This window comes from Podarcis vaucheri, assembly GCF_965113315.1.
Source record: "Podarcis vaucheri genome assembly, chromosome: 10".
In the NCBI taxonomy this organism is placed as follows: Eukaryota; Metazoa; Chordata; class Lepidosauria; order Squamata; family Lacertidae; genus Podarcis; species Podarcis vaucheri.
This window is the reverse complement of record NC_138748.1, coordinates 65,902,313-65,918,953: the sequence shown is the minus strand read 5'-3', so window position 1 is coordinate 65,918,953 and position 16,641 is coordinate 65,902,313. Positions and strand designations below refer to the sequence as shown.

General features: G+C 48.8%; 1 protein-coding gene across 1 annotated transcript in view; it reads right to left on the bottom strand.

The window, feature by feature from the left end:
• SFMBT2 (Scm like with four mbt domains 2) overlaps positions 1 to 5,898 on the bottom strand; it is a 77,578-nt gene extending 71,680 nt beyond the window's left edge. The window contains exon 1 of the mRNA XM_082238804.1: positions 5,803 to 5,898. The gene's annotated coding sequence lies outside the window, so the exon portion shown is untranslated. The remainder of the gene's footprint in view (positions 1 to 5,802) is intronic.
• Between the last annotated feature and the right edge of the window lie 10,743 nt (positions 5,899 to 16,641).

Here is a 16,641-nt window from a genome sequence, read left to right as displayed (position 1 = left end):
AGGCTCCCCTTCCAGCCACCCCCCTCACACAGGGATGCTGTGAGGAGTCAACTACATAAGTTTAAAGGCGCTGTGAGTCCAAAGGAGCCACCCAGAGAAGAGGCTGCCCACTGTGTCTCTGCGATGAGTTACCGTTCTGAACTTGCTTCCTTCCGAAAACCAGCTGCTTTGAGAGGTGGGCGATTCTGCTACCTTTTACTGCATTAGGTGTGACTCTGTCACTCTGGGTGCTGAGACACAGCCAGATTTACTTCCCTCCCAGAGGAGTCTGCCCAACGCATCTCTGCATGAGTTGCTGCTCCAGCCTTTCCTCCTTACAACAGAGGCCTCTGGTACGTCTGCATTTGAGGCAATTGAATCACTCACAACTGAGATTCACATAAAATCCCTAGTGATGAGGGTTCATAGAATTGTAGAGTTGGAAGGGACTTCCAAGGGTCATCTAGTCTAACCCCATGCAATGCAGGAATCTCAACATGGGTGTAGCCAGGATTTATGTTGGGCGGGGGCAGGACACTCACCCGTCCTGTTCCAGAACCGAGCTACGTTTCCTGCTTGGCAGGGGGTTGGACTCGATGGCCCTTGTGGTCTCTTCCAACTCTATGATTCTATGATTCTATGATTCTACTTGCGTTGCTAGAATATGCACCCAAGTGACCACAGGGAGCATTTCAATTTCAAATATTTCTTTCTTTTTTAGTTGTTGTTGTTGTTTAGTCGTGTCCGACTCTTGACCCATGGACCAGAGCACGCCAGGCACTCCTGTCTTCCACTGCCTCCCACAGTTTGGTCAAACTCATGCCGGTAGCTTCGAGAACACTGTCCAACCATCTCGTCCTCTGCCGTCCCCTTCTCCTTGTGCCCTCCATCTTTCCCAACATCAGGGTCTTTTCCAGGAAGTCTTCTCTTCTCATGAGGTGGCCAAAGTATTGGAGCCTCAGCTTCAGGATCTGTCCTTCCAGTGAGCACTCAGGGCTGATTTCCTTCAGAATGGAGAGGTTTGATCTTCTTGCAGTCCATGGGACTCTCAAGAGTCTCCTCCAGCACCAGAATTCAAAAGCATCCATTCTTCGGCAATCAGCCTTCTTTATGGTCCAGCTTTCACTTCCATACATAGTTAAGTATTTTTTTATTATTTGCTCCATCTGCTCCCCCCTAGACCGTGCGCAGTTCCCCATCCAATTTGAAACCACATCAGACCTTGCTTAGCTTTGCAAAGGTGCTAGCAGTTTTATTGCTGCACCACTCGTTGGAGGGTTGAGAATCTCAACATTTTCACGACATAGAAGGCGAACGTTTTTGCAAACAAGAGTGATGCCTTACGCCCAGTTTTAAGTCTGAAGAGGCTGTGAAAGGGTAGCGGCTCTCCAAGTCCTGGGAAACAACTGGCTGAGGAGGATTTTTTTAAAAAGGGGGAAACTTGCACATCTGGTGCAGATGTGGTGTGCCTCCAACAGCAGATGGCTGCAAAGGGTGACCTCTGTCGAGGCTTTGCAATCCAATCCCGCAGGCGGCAGATCCACTTACACAGAAAAGGCTCCCCTGCCTTGTTGCTGATGGGAATTTGCAAAAGAAGGAAACGCAGAAAGTTCTTCCAAAACCAAAAACCGTTCCAGCAACACAACTGAAAATCGACTCCCCCTTAGCCTCACTGTTGGCTGGTGATCAATCTGCGAGATTATATATATATAATGTCCTAGTGCACGAGTCACCCACTCCTCCATTTTTTTAATTTTATTTTTGCAAAGTGACTCAAAACATGACTTTGGGAAAAGTTCCCAACCCTCGTTCTCTAGCAAACGGCGAGAAATTCCGCCCTGCTTTTAAAGAAGACTGCCGCCCACCAGCGCCTTTAGAATTATAATTTTAGAAATCCACTTTCTTTTCTACCACGCAGAGAGGGCGGGGCTCTCGTGCGAGGCGCTCCTTGCGCCGATCCAGAGAGGAAGGCGCTCGCGCAGCGCCGCGCAACTTCAGCCGCGCGGCGCTTTTCCCTTTTCCTCCTCGCCCGTCTCTCCTCCCAGCGCAGACATGCTTCCTCGGAAACAAGTCTCAGTTCAATGGGGTCTACCCGCGAGTAAGGGAGTGCATAGGATCGGATTGCGGGGTTGTTGTCGTTGTTGTTTTAAGTAGTTGCATTCTTTTTACGTCCTCAACAAACATTTACGCATGCAAGTCTTCTTTGCGTAAGGTAACTCGGGAGTAAAGGCCACTAAACGCAATGGGCTTGCTTCTAAGGACTTTCACACAGGATCGTGCATTGCGCGCTTTGCTTCGGAGTCAGCCCCGCAAATCCTCGGTACCGAGCTAACATGCGTAGTAGGATCGGGCGCAGTTAAAAAGCAAGGAAACGCGCGTAGTGTTGCAACCCTGCTCAGAGTAACCCAACTACAAGGCTGCGATGCGCGCGCGCACACACAAACACCGCTTGGGGGCCACGCAGGTTGCAATCCTGCAAACATACCCGGGATCAAGCCTTTCCAAGCGCAGAGAGGGCTTTTTTTTACTTCTGAGTAGTCACCGCAAAGGGTTGGCAAAAGAGGCTCGACCTTCCAGAAAACGTGGCCCGGCTGCCCATCATAACCGCATGCGTTTTTTTGGAGAGCAAAATTTGGGGCAGCGGACACTGCTTTCCACGCAGGAGTTTGGATCCCCTATATCTCTCCAGGTAAAAACTGGGAATATGACAGCCCGGAGCCCGATGGAGAGCGGCGAGAGATAACGCTCAATCCGGATTGGCTTAGTCCAAGGCAGTTTCCCATCTTCCAATTTGTAAAGGACTTGTAATAGTTGGTACCCATTGGAACTGATAGGGCAGAAGGCAGGGAGCCCAACAGCAGGGGGCGCCAGAGCCAATGAGACGCTGAGCCCACTCGCGCTAATTTTGTCTTATTCACTGCGGAGTTCTGCTCTATCATCATCTATCTGTTTATTTAGGAGCTCAATATGGTGCAGATGGTCCTTCATTCTCACAACAGCCCTGTGCGGTAGGTCTGGCTGGGAGATGGGTGCCTGACCCAAGGTCACCCAAGAAGCTGTGTCTCTCAAGTCCCATTAGGTGACACTGCCTCTCAGCGCATAACTGAAAGGAGGAGGGCACTGGTTGTAAGCAAGAAGGAAGGCGGGGGTAGACTGAGGTCGGTGGGGCAGCGCCTCCATAGCTTTATGGGCGCAGTCTCCGGCATCCCAATGCCTCTGCCAGTCAGAGTAGACAGTGCTGGCTCCAATGGTTTAGACTTGGTTAAAAAGCAACTTCCAAGGTCCCTGGAGTCCAGAAGCTTTTTGCATCTTGACGATGGGATCAGACTAGCAAGCAAAGACTTTCTCCAGAACCCGGAGGCACATCTTCATAAAAAGCTCAGCCTGCTGTTTTTCCGCAAGAGTAAGAGACCGACCAGTCCGTGATTCGACGGCTATCTTGGCTGATCTCCCCCCAAAAATTCGGATCCAAAGTCCACACCATCACCGCCTGCTTCGCTCCCTGCGTCCTCACCCAGACTTTGGTCTCTGTCGATCGTTAACGCGCTTTCCCGCAGATAAGATCTTAAATGGGTAGGATCCTGCCAGCTCTACGTGCGCAGCCCACGTCTACTTAGAATCCAATGATTGTAGAGGTGGAAGGGATCCTCCAAGGATCATCTAGTCCAACCCCCGTGCAAGGCAGGTATCTCAACTAAAGCATCCACAACGGGGGACATCCTGCAGCCTTATACAGTTAGACCTGCAATCCAACCTCTGCTTAAGAACCTCCGAGGAAGGCGAGCCCATCAGCTCTAGTAGGAGACCGTTCCGCTGGCGAAGAGCTCTTACAGTCAGAAAAGTCTTCCTGGTGTTTAGTCGGGAATCTCCTTTCTTGTAAAGTTTAAGAAAAATAAATAAAGCATCTCCTTTACTTGGATGTAAATCCCAACTTGTTGTGCAGGGCTTCACCCCTGCAGCCGCTGCCAGTCAGTGCCCATACTGCTGAGATAGTTGGACCCAACAGGCACTGACCGGCAGCGACTCTCCAAGATTTCAATGGCAGGCACTGAACCGTCTGCATGCCAAACAGATGTTGCGCAGTTGTGAGCTACAGCCCGCACGGATCCCTGGCCAACAAACGAGCCCGAAACCAAAAGCAGATGCAGAACTGTACTCAGTCCAAACTTGCGATCATTTACTCCGGAGCAAGCGCCATAGGATACAATGGGGGAGTGCGCTTCTGAGGCAGCCAGGATCGGGCCGTCTGCCTAGTTGCAGTGACACTTGCCTGCAGTTGGATCCGGTGTAGCTTACTCCGAAGTAAACCGTACCGCGCCAGGAGGAACCGAGGGTGCAATCCATAGTTTTGAGTGCGCATGTATAGGATTGCGTTGCGCTGCACGGCTCTAACCGCCGCCGCCCCCAAGCAGATCGCGAGAAAATCAGCAGGTTAGAGAACTCGGGCTGCCGGCGTCTTTAGGATCGCAGCCGGAACTAGCTCTATCCTAGCCGGATCCTAAAGATGCTTACTCAGGAGCCCCAGAGATTTCCGCAGGATTTACGCCCAAGTAATGTGCCTACATAGGATGCCGTAGATTACACTGGAACACACACATTTCTCCGCCTTCCTCTACTCCACTTTGGGGGGGGGGGACGACGTGTTTATTTTCAGTTTGTAGAGAAGCCTGAAACCCGCCATGTTGAAACTGACAAACCTCTTTAAATACCCATTTATACCGCAGTTACATAAAGGGAACTAAATCAATGAAGGGGGGAGGGGCCGGGAATTAGTTTGGGGCGATTTTATACCCATATCTAATAATCTGTCTTCCATTGATCCGTCTCAGTTTCCCGTCCCTCCCTCCCCCGCTCCATGAAACTGACTCAAAAATTGTATTTTTTTCTTTTTTCTTTCTTTCAGTAAATTCTAAGCCGAGATCACATTAGATTTTTTTTTTATGAGATAAGCAGGGCCCCCCCCCAAAGGTAGGGGGGCAGTCTTCGGTTAATCTGGCGCGTTTCCAAATAGGAACTGGAGTATCCACGCGATGACATTAAACACGAGCCGCGCATTCCGCTCATCTCTACTCGCTAGGGCACAGATCCAAAAACGTGCCTTGCAAAAGGAAAAAGAATACCTCAACACAGAGAAAAATGCGCGCCCGCCCGCGCGCGCACACACAACCAGCAGCCGACCCGATGCATCTTTACGCAGAAGTAGGTCCAGTTGCATGCAATGGATCAGACCACCCTAGGAAAAAAAGCGTGCATATTGGATCGCAACACCTCCCCCAATAAATGCACCCCAGCGTGATGTCATCCACAATCAAGCGCGGGTTTAGGCGCACCTAGAACTCCATGCGTAGGATCGGGCGCACAACAATACGTAGGAGAACCCTGAACTTGGAAGGGCTGATTTCCGAGTTAACATGCATAGGATAGCACGGCCCGCCTGGAACCTCAGGCAGGAGGAAAGACGAGAGAGGCACTTTTACTACTTCCGAGTAAGCGTGCACAGGATCGGGCTGCGCATTCGAAGCGGGGACGACGGACTTCGAGCAGAACGGCGAGATTAAAACACATCCAAAAAAAAAAAAAATCACTTTGCAATAACTTGCTTTTTAGGGGGGTGCTTGTCAGCTTTTTCTGCGCAAAGCAGAACGCATGCTAATAAACCCAAAAAATCGGGGGGGGGGAGAGAGAAGCCGCCTCCCCCCAAAAAACCCACCGCGATCGGTCCATCCTCCGTAAGAAAAAAGGGGGGAGAGGGGGAAAAACCCCACCTTCCGTTAGATGCAGCCCGGGTAGGTCCGCGCGCCGCTGCGCGGGGCCGCGCCTTACCTGCGCGAAGTTTCCCTCCCCGGCGATCCCTCCCCCGCGTCGAAGGGGCGCAGCCCCCGCCGCGCCAGCCGCCCGCCAGCGCGATCCGCGTCCGCCTCGCTCGCTGCCGCCGCCGCCGCCGCTGCTCCACACTCCTTCCAATATGGCATCCGCTCAATGCGCATGCCTCGCACTCGCTTGTACTTGGCGTGTGTGCGCCTATGTGTGTGTGAGCGTGTGCCAGGGTGCGCGCCGGCTCCTTCGCTGACCTTTTTTTTTTTTTATCCCCCGGCACAGTTGCCAAACACGAGCGCGCACCGTGCGCCCGCAGCGTCTCCGGTCCCCGTCGTGCAAATTCCCCCGCGGAATGGGAGAGATGAGTCTTACTCCCGAGTAAGCGGGACAGCTTTGCACGCCCGAAGGAGGCGCGCTTCGGGATGAAGTCCCGTCTTGTTGCGGGTTTAGTCGGGACGCCTTCCAAGGGGTTTAATATTGAACCCATTTCGCAGCTGTGTGCAGGCATGAGTAATAGGGGTGGAATCCCCAAAAGCAGTTTTACAGCACAATCCTAAATGGGGATTGCAGTCTGAGACTGGGATTTTATTTCACTGAATTTTATTTTCACTGAATATTTCACTGAATTTTATTTTATTGTTTTAAGGTTTATACACCAAGCCTTGGCTGTTAAGGCTGCAGTCCTAACAGTGGCGTAGCATGGGGGTGCAGGGGGGGCCGGCTGCACCGGGCGCAACATCTGGGGGTTAGGGTTAGGGGGCGCAAATCCACGGGTTAGGGGGTGCAAATTACTTGCCTTGCCCCGGGTGCTGACAACCCACACTACGCCACTGAGTCCTAAACCCACTTACCTGAGAGTAAGGTGCTCCACAGAATTCAATAGGATTTCCTTCTGGGTTAGCATGCTTAGGATTGTGCGGTGACTCTCTGAAAGGGCCACCTGATGTTGTTGTCTTCATAGAATAATAGAATTATAGAGTTGGAAGGGGCACAAGGGTCATCTAGTCCAACCCCTTCAAATCAGGTTTCTTTTGCCCAACATGTGGCTTGAACCCACGACCCTGAGATAAAGTCTCATTCTCGACAGACTGAGCTGTCTTATATTAATTACATTAGTTATTATATTAGTTATTATTATTATTATTATTATTATTATTACTACTACTGTACTACTATTACTACTTTGTGGTTGTTGGTGACCCGGTGAATTTTTTTTGTGTGGCAACTAATCCGTAGAAATAACCACAGGGTTGTATTTAGCTCTGTTGTACTCATGGGGGGGAAACTCTTGGAAATGAATAAATCTAAGTTAAAGTAAAGGTAAAGGACCCCTGACAGTTAAGTCCAGTTGCGAACAACTCTGGGGTTGTGGCGCTCAACTCGCTTTACTGGCCGAGGGAGCCGGCGTTTATCCGCAGACAATTTTTTCCGGGTCATGTGGCCAGCAGGTCTAAGCCGCTTCTGGCAAAACCAGAGCAGCACACGGAAACGCCATTTACCTTCCCACCGGAGTGGTACCTATTTATCTACTTGCACTTTGACGTGCTTTTGAACTGCTAGGTTGGCAGGAGCAGGGACCGAGCAACGGGAGCTCACCCCGTCGCGGGGATTTGAACCGTCGACCTTCCGGTAGGCAAGCCCTAGGATCAGTGGTTTAGACCACAGCGCCACCTGCATCCCTTAAATCTAAGTTAGGCATGTCCAATAACTTCAGTGGGTCTCTGCGCTAAGTAGGTCCAATGTTGGAAACGACCCATAATAATTAAACACAACGTTTTGCTCGTGAGTAAAATTTCATTTTCAAGTGAGATTGCTTATGAGTTTACTACTTGGTAAATGCAACATTTTTAGAAACAGGTCAACCACAAAGATACACAAACACAACCACCCTTATGTGAGGGGTATTGGGACTTACTCCTGAGGAGTTATGTATGATTTTGCACTGTGACGTTTTCGGTGACTTATTTGAATGCCATGAGAAGGACTCCTGAGTAAGCAGGCAAAAGATTGGGCTGGGAGCGAATAGTGCTCAGCGTTGGGCCTGTCAGATCTTAATTTTACACTTATTTACAGGGAAGCAAAAATTCTGTTCAATTGGACTTTGTCACTCACTCCCCACCTGGAAGGGGGGGTCAGAGTATTGCATTATTTAAAAATCAGAAAGCAAGTTCCGTTACTGAATTCTGCAGAGTAATAAGATTGGGGTTCATACACTCAAGAGATTTCAGTTTTTAGAAAAACACTTTTAGGACTGATAAATAGAAAAATTACAATGTTGGCAGAATAGTCCAACCATGTCACTAGGACATTTCCGAGTATGTTTCCAAGCACAATTCAAAGTGTTGGTGCTGACCTTTAAAGCCCTAAACGGCCTCGGTCCAGTATATCTGAAGGAGCGTCTCCACCCCCATCGTTCTGTCCAGACACTGAGGTCCAGCTCCGAGGGCCTTCTGGCGGTTCCCTCACTGCGAGAGTCCAAGTTACAGGGAACCAGGCAGAGGGCCTTCTCGGTAGTGGCACCCGCCCTGTGGAACGCCCTCCCATCAGATGTCAAAGCGATAAACAACTACCTGACATTCAGAAGACATTCAGGGAAGTTTTTAATATGTGACATTTTAGTGTATTTTTCATCTTTGTTGGAAGCCACCCAGAGTGGCTGGGGAAACCCAGCCAGATGGGCGGGGTACAAATAATAAATTATTATTATTATTTCAGAGTGCATATAACATATGTGCACTTCATGTGTGTGAATTTCTGAGAAGCATGCGTGCAAATATGTATTTAACTCTTCCCTTCCCGTTCACTCTTCCTTTCGGAGTGTGGCAATTCCACTGTTTGCACATCACTTTCAAACCGAAAATCTTCTTTAGTGCTTTGGCAAAAAGTCAGGAAGGTATTGCAACCGGTCAGTAAACAAGCAGGCATGGGAACAAGCAAACAACCCCCAAAGGGTCACGCCTCTTCCAGTACGATCACAGGAAATTGGGAAACTCATGGATAAGAATAGAATATTTGGATGAAGGGGCAGAATTGTTGGGGTAGAATAAGCTCAGGGGCTCCCATTAAGTCCTGTGGGACAAAGTTAGGGGGTGCTCAGTTAAGGGTCCAAGCCTAATCTCTCTCGCAACTCCTCTAACCCAGCAGACAGGAAACTGGTTATCGCAGGAAAATAATTGCAAGGAGTTATCGCTGGCAAAAAAAGACCACATTTGTCACTGCTGAGAAAGCTGTGTTGCTGCCTCTTCTTCACCTATTTTCTGTTGACCATTGCCTTGTGCTTAGTAAGATTAGAGCAGCCCATCCCTTATTTTATCTCCGTTGCTCCTGCGGTTTCTTCCCACCCACCACGTAGCTACAGTAGGGTGTCTCCAGAGACATTTCCCAGCTTTCTGTGGACTCACAAGAATCCAGAAGCACCTTGAAGGTTATCTAGAGACCTGCGGTGGAGCACTGGAAGCTGTCTTACATGGAATCCATCTCGCCCAGTAATGTCTACACTGACGGGCAGCACCTCTCCAGGATTTCAGCAAGGGACATTTGCAGCCCTGCCTGCAGATGCCAGGGATTCTGCTGGCAAAGCCAATGTTCTTCCACAGAGCTATGGTCATTTCCCCAAAGGATGAAGCTGCTGAGATGCTGCTGCTTCATTAGATGGATTTGGCCCACTGGTCCACATCTGGGCCAGGACTATCAATTCAACAGTGTGTCCCCCCCCTCCCAAGATGTTGCTGGGCTCTGATCACCCCTGATCTTTGTCCAGGCTGGTTGGGCCTGATGTGAGACATCTGGAGAGCCAACCTCAGAGGGGGTCGAGAGGGGTCTCCCACAGTCTCACCACTGAGATTCTTTGGATTAGCAATATTTCGAATTGAACCTGGTATGTTTTGAGTGCATTTGTACGCACGCTGAGCTGTGGTTTCTGCATCCATCCAGTTAGGTAAAAGGTAAAGGGACCCCTGACCATTAGGTCCAGTCGTGACTGACTCTGGGGTTGCGGCACTCATCTCGCTTTATTGGCCGAGGGAGCCGGTGTACAGCTTCCGGGTCATGTGGCCAGCAGGACTAAGCCGCTTCTGGCGAACCAGAGCAGCGCACGGAAACGCCGTTTACCTTCCCGCCGGAGCGGTACCTATTTATCTACTTGCACTTTGACATGCTTTTGAACTGCTAGGTTGGCAGGAGCAGGGACCAAGCAACGGGAGCTCACCCCGTTGTGGGATCTGAACCGCTGACCTTCTGACTGGCAAATCCTAGGCTCTGTGGTTTAACCCACAGTACCACCCGTGTCCCTAAAGCCCTGAGCATACCATTACCAGAATTAATGTATTTAGTATACAGGTGTTATCTCCCCAGTTCTCCTACCCTGCTATAAAGAGCAATCAGAATAATCAACTTGGAAGCTGCTGGATCCAGCCCCAGTTGATCAACACATTATTACTGTCAATCATTGAGCTTGGAAAAATGGGGCAGGGGAGAATATGCTTTTGGGGTTACCTTCTGGGTGAGAGACAAAAGGCAGAGATGCATCTGTGCCTGATATAAACACAACGCTGTCTTTGTGGGCGTAAACTTCATCCAGCCCTCAGCACTTTGAGAAACCCATTTACTATATCAGGTCAAACTTTCAAAGAACAGCCACACAATTTAGGACTAGCAAGCAAGATCATTTCTTTACCTGGTGGGGTGTGATGTAGACACCTTGCAAGAGAGACAGAGAAAAGGTCAATTTCAACTTTTGCAGTCTTAAGTTCCTTGTTCCACATACTCATATCAGTATGGTTTTTGTTTTTAAGAAAGAAAAGTTTGCAGGAAAATTCATTCCCATTTTGCACGCAATTTTGCCAAATGTACATAAATCTACAAAGCAATGTTTCCTGATAGAAAGCGTTTTTCCATGTTCTTTTCATTCACACGGGCATTTGTATTCTCACTTTGCCCTGGTGTGCACAATTTTGGACACATTACTTGGCCGAAGGGTGTTGCAAAACTTGTAGCAGTGCAAATTCCAAACAATGGCTCAGTTTCAGTTTGCGTACCGCTTTGGAAAATGTGAATTAGGTAGGTTCATCTGTGAATTTGAACTGAATCAAATTTCTCCCCAAATTTTTAGCTGTAGCATATTTTGGGTCGGTAGCTTAAACGAGTTCCATGATGGATGAAACTAGGTTGGATCTAAATTGCACAAAGCAGAATTTATCAATTGTCCCTTTTGCTGAAGTTTGGCTTTTGCCACGGCAGGTTCACTGGGCTCCCTGTTTGTGCCCCAGCTATACCAGAAGATTTCATCCATGGAAATTAGATCGTTGCCACTTGTGGCCTTCCCCTTTTTGCACAACCTTCGAAAAGCTCGTGTTTAAGCCGTCACTGTAGCAAAGAGAGATCAGATGAGCTGGCTAAACACTGACATCACAGCACCACCTGCTGGGGATTAATATCTGCTTTAAAGTGGAAACGGATGCAACTTCACATCCTTTTTGTTATTTGTTACCAATCTTTAAGGCAGGGGTGGGGAGTCTTTTCCAGCCTGTGGCTCACATTTCTTTCTGGGCCGCCTATCTGAGGCTGCACATCAATAGTGGGCAGGTAATGGTAAAGGGACCCCTGACCATTAGAGGTCCAGTCGTGACCGACTCTGGGGTTGCGGCGCTCATGTCGCTTTATTGGCTGAGGGAGCCGGCATACAGCTTCCGGGTCATGTGGCCAGCATGACTAAGCCGCTTCTGGCGAACCAGAGCAGCACACAGAACCACCGTTTGCCTTCCTGCCGGAGCAGTACCTATTTATCTACTTGCACTTTGACATGCTATCGAACCGCTAGGTTGGCAGGAGCAGGGACCGAGCAACGGGAGCTCACTCCATCGCAGGGATTCAAACCGCTGACCTTTTGATTGGCAAGTCCTAGGCTCTGTGGTTTAATCCACAGTGCCACCTGCATCCCTAAATCCCTGACCATACCATTACCAGAATTAATGTATTTAGCATATAGGTGTTATCCCCCCCCCCCCAGTTCTCCTACCCTGCTATAAAGAACAATCAGAATAATCAACTTGGTAGCTGCTGGATCCAGCCCCAGTTGATCAACACATTATTACTTTTTTTTAATTCATTGTAAATAATGTCCCAGAAAGCCTTGACCTTAGCACAGGACCACCCACTCTGGCACTTCTTTCAGTGATGTAGCAGTGTTTGCTGGTGCCCGGGGTGGTGCAGATTCATGCCAGGCAGGGGTGGGCCACAGAAGATGAATGGAGCCGGCCAGGCCAGGCCAGCCCTTGCAACCAGAGCTAAGCGGGGGCCATGCTTCTGCCACCTGCCCCCCCCCGCACCCTTATCTCACAGCCTCTAGATATAGAGGGAGCGCTCCTCAAGACGTCACAACACCAAGTACTGCGTAATTTAACCCATTGTTCACATTGCACCAACATAGCAAAGGGGAGGATGGCGACCCATGAAGTTCAGCCCAGGGGTTCCTCTTACCCAGGGGTCAGCAAACTTTTTCAGCCATGGGTCGGTCCACGTCCCTCAGACCATGTAGTGGGCCGGACTATATTTTGAAGGAAAAAATGGACGAATTCCTATGCCCCACAAATAACCCAGAAATGCATTTTAAATAAAAGGGCACATTCTGCTCATGTAAAAACACACTGATTCCCGGACCGTCTGTGGGCCGGATTGGGAAGGCGAATGGGCCGCATCCGGCCCCCGGGCCTCAGGTTACCTGCCCCTGCCCTTACCCATTGAGAGCTCCTTCTGCCTAGGCCAGTTCAGCACCACCACCAGCGATTCTGCAGGATGTTTGAAGGCAAGCTAAGGGCGTGTGCACCTTGTCTGGGGAAGCTGGCAGCCTCAGAAGTTTCAGCAGACCAGCCGGTCCCAGAATCAAAGAATTGGAAGGGATCCTAAGGGTCATCTAGTCCAACCCCCTGCAATGCAGGAATCTTTTTGACCAACATGGGGGCTCGAACCCACACGACCCTGAGGTCAGGAGTCTCGTGCTCTACCGACTGAGCTATTTTCTTGCCATTTTGCTCATCCTTACAGCCAGCCTTGGGGTGTGGACCGCATGAGTCCCTCACTGCTATTGCCATGGCACTGGGAATATTTCATTGCATAAGCTTGAACAGAAGGGTGAGGAGTGGGCTTCCTATTGTTAGCTCACACTGCCTCTCAACTGAGTTGCATTGCTGGTTCCTAAGCAACCTAGATAGCAGCCGAGCGACTGGGCACTTCATATATTTTTCCTTTATGGATTCCATCAGTTGTTCTTGGTTTATTCTTCCTCTCTCTACATTTCTGAGCACAATTCAAAGTGTTGGTGTTGACCTTTAAAGCCCTAAATGGCCTCGGCCCAGTATATCTGAAGGAGCGTCTCCACCCCCATCGTTCTGCCCAGACACTGAGGTCCAGCGCCGAGGGCCTTCTGGCGGTTCCCTCGCTGCGAGAAGTGAGGTTACAGGGAACCAGGCAGAGGGCCTTCTCGGTGGTGGCCCCCGCCCAGTGGAACGCCCTCCCAGCAGATGTCAAAGAGATAAACAACTACCTGACATTCAGAAGACATCTTAAGGCAGCCCTGTTCAGGGAAGTTTTAATGTGTGATATTTTAGTGTATTTTTGGTCTCTGTGGAAGCCACCCAGAGTGGCTGGGGTACAAATAAATTATTATTATTATTATTATTATTATTATTATTATTATTATTATTAATACCCCACCTTCCCTCCAAGAGCTCTAGGCAGTGTTCGTGGTTCTTCTCCCAATAGCTCAGTTGGTAGAGCATGAGACTCTTAATCTCAGGGCTGTGGGTTCGAGTCCCAAGCTGGGCAAAAAGATCCTTGCCTGGAGATGGAAAGAAAATAATAATAATAATAATAATAATAATAATAATAATATAATTTCTTTGTACCCCGCCCATCTGGCTGGGTTTCCCCAGCCACTCTGGGCAGCTTCCAACAAAGATTAAAAATACATTAAAATGTCACACATTAAAAACCCTGAACAGGGCTGCCTTCAGTTGTTTTCTCAATGTCAGGTAGTTGTTTGTCTCTTTGACATCAGATAGGAGGGCGTTCCACAGGCCGGGTGCCACCACTGAGAAGGCCCTCTGCCTGGTTCCCTGTAACCTCACTTCTCACAATGAGATAAAGTCCCTACCAGAGAGGAATGGCAAATTAAACTGTTGGACTATGCCAAAATGGCAAAATTGACTGGAAAGCTCAGGAACCAAGAAGACCAAAACTTCAACAAAGAATAGGGGGAAAGTATAAGTTATCTTGGAGACCATTGTAAGCAGATGGAAACACTAGCAGGATTGCAATGACACTTGTAATGTAGTGAGAACTATGGAGATAATGGAGTTGTATAAAAGATGGATTATTGAAAAAGATGCAGTAGAGAAGGTTTGATGACGGGACCTATGGAGGGGAAGGTGGGAAATTCAGAGATTCAGAGGAATCTTTTAATAGTGGGTGTATATTATATTTTTATAGTTTTATACTTGTGCTTGCCTGAATGGAGGCTGGGAAAAAATGGTGTGTGAGTTTGCACAGAAACCGGCTTATCATCCCCTCAGCCCAAACCCAAATATCTGTGCTGCTGCCGCTGCCAAGAAACTTCAGTGCTAAGATGAGAGGGAAATGGCTTTTAACTCTCTGGCAAAGGTCCAAGTGGCCAACAGGTCCCCGGAATGATATTTCTCCTTCGGCAAAGGAAATCCTGTATTTCACAGGGCAAGATGGGATTGTTTTGACACGTGAACCGGTGAGAATGTAAGCCAGACGTCTGCGTGGAGTTAAGGCATGATGGATCTGTCAAGAGACCAAAAGGAAACCTCTGTCACTGTGCGAAGCAAGAAGACGTCTGCGGCTTAGAGACGAGGGCATCCTAAAAGCTGCTGCTGGAGGAGTGCAGGAAAAAAGGGAAGGTTTATAGTAGAAAACCAAATTTAGGGGGCACCCCTCCAATTTTACACCCTTAACCGGCTTCTTCCATTTTAGAGCTTTTATCTTTTGTTTATTTCTTTAAAAGCATTTCTAAACTGCTCAATTAAAACAAAAATCTAAGTGGCAAACCAAAATACAGTGGAACCTTGGTTGTCAAATGCTTTGGAAGTCGAACGTTTTGGCTTTCGAACGCCAACAACCTGGAAGTGAATGCTTCCATTTTCGAACATGCCTAGGAAGTCGAACGGCTTTTTTCAATGGATTTTGCTGACCGGCAATTGCACCTCAGTTGTCGAACGTTTCGAACAGTCTTCCGGCATGGATTATGTTCGACAACCGAGGTTCTACTGTAAGCAAAACAACAACCCAGTACTGTGGAAACAGGAATCATAACAGAGTCCAATCTCATAGGTCAGGGAAATTTTGTGCAAAAACCCCCGTGCTTTTGCAAGACATCTGAAGCAACTGATGGGTGAAGCTTCACATATACAGTATTTAGTATTTACTTGAGTCTAATGCACCATCAAATCTAATACGTACCTTAATTTTCACAACGTAATTCCCCCCCCCCAAAGGTGCACATTAGATTCGAGTAAGTGGCACTGTGGTCTAAACCACAGAGCCTAGGGCTTGCCGATCAGAAGGTCGGCGGTTCGAATCCCCACAACCGGGTGAGGTCCCGTTGCTCGGTCCCTGCTCCTGTCCTGCCCACCTAGCAGTTTGAAAGCATGTCAAAGTGCAAGTAGATAAATAGGTACCGCTCCAGCGGGAAGGTAAATGGCATTTCCATGCGCTGCTCTGGTTTGCCAGAAGCGGCTTAGTCATGCTGGCCACGACCTGGAAGCTATACGCTGGCTCCCTTGGCCAATAAAGCGAGATGAACGCCACAACCCCAGAGTCAGCCACAATTGGACCTAATGGTAAGGGGTCCCTTTACCTTTAAATGTACTGTAATAGAGCAGGGCCAGCCCAAGACATTTGGGCACCTGAGGGGAGCCACAAAATGGTGCCGCGCCCCCATCAGCCAGGGATGAAGGGGCAAAATTTACAAGGGAGGGAGAAGATCAGAAGTGTCTTCTGTTCACCGAGGCTGCTGCAGAATCGGTGAAATATACTCCGAGTTGAGTGTGGATATCATGCCCTTTATTCAGCTCATGGTAGTGAGGAATGGAAGTTCCCACAAAATGTCTGCTTTATATACGTTATTTACACAATGGGCCCCACGTGATTGGCTAATTCCGGGATTCTCCTGTAGGCCAATCAGGTTGCGGATTCACTTCTACCTGGAGTAGGATTGGGTGGCTCCTGCGGAACAATCAGACTGCTGCATTCTGGATCCTATTGTTCTAGGACCAATCAGACTGCTGCATTCTGGATCCTATTATTCTAGGACCAATCAGACTGCTGCATTCTGAATCCTATTGTTCTAGGACCAATCAGACTGCTGCATTCTGGATCCTATTGTTCTAGGACCAATCAGACTGCTGCATTCTGGATCCTATTGTTCTAGGACCAATCAGACTGCTGCATTCTAAATCCTATTGTTCTAGGACCAATCAGACTGCTGCATTCTGGATCCTATTGTTCTAGGACCAATCAGACTGCTGCCTTTTGGATCCTATTCAACTCAGTACACCAAGATGCCCACCAAGGAGACGGCAGATTCGGCCTCCAAGGACCACCCTGTAACTATTGCTGCCACTGCATCTTTTTGGGTAACCGCTGAATGATGTGATATGTTGCAGTGCTTGGAATGACCCAGTCCGGTTTCACAAAGTTCACTCCATTAGTTCAAAAATCTCTGAGCTGCACCTGAAAATGGTTCCCACAATTGCCATGTGAAGTGCTGGTGCTATGTACTGAAGTTCTCACCCTGGGCCAGCAGGGGGATGCTGTAGATAGTTTTCA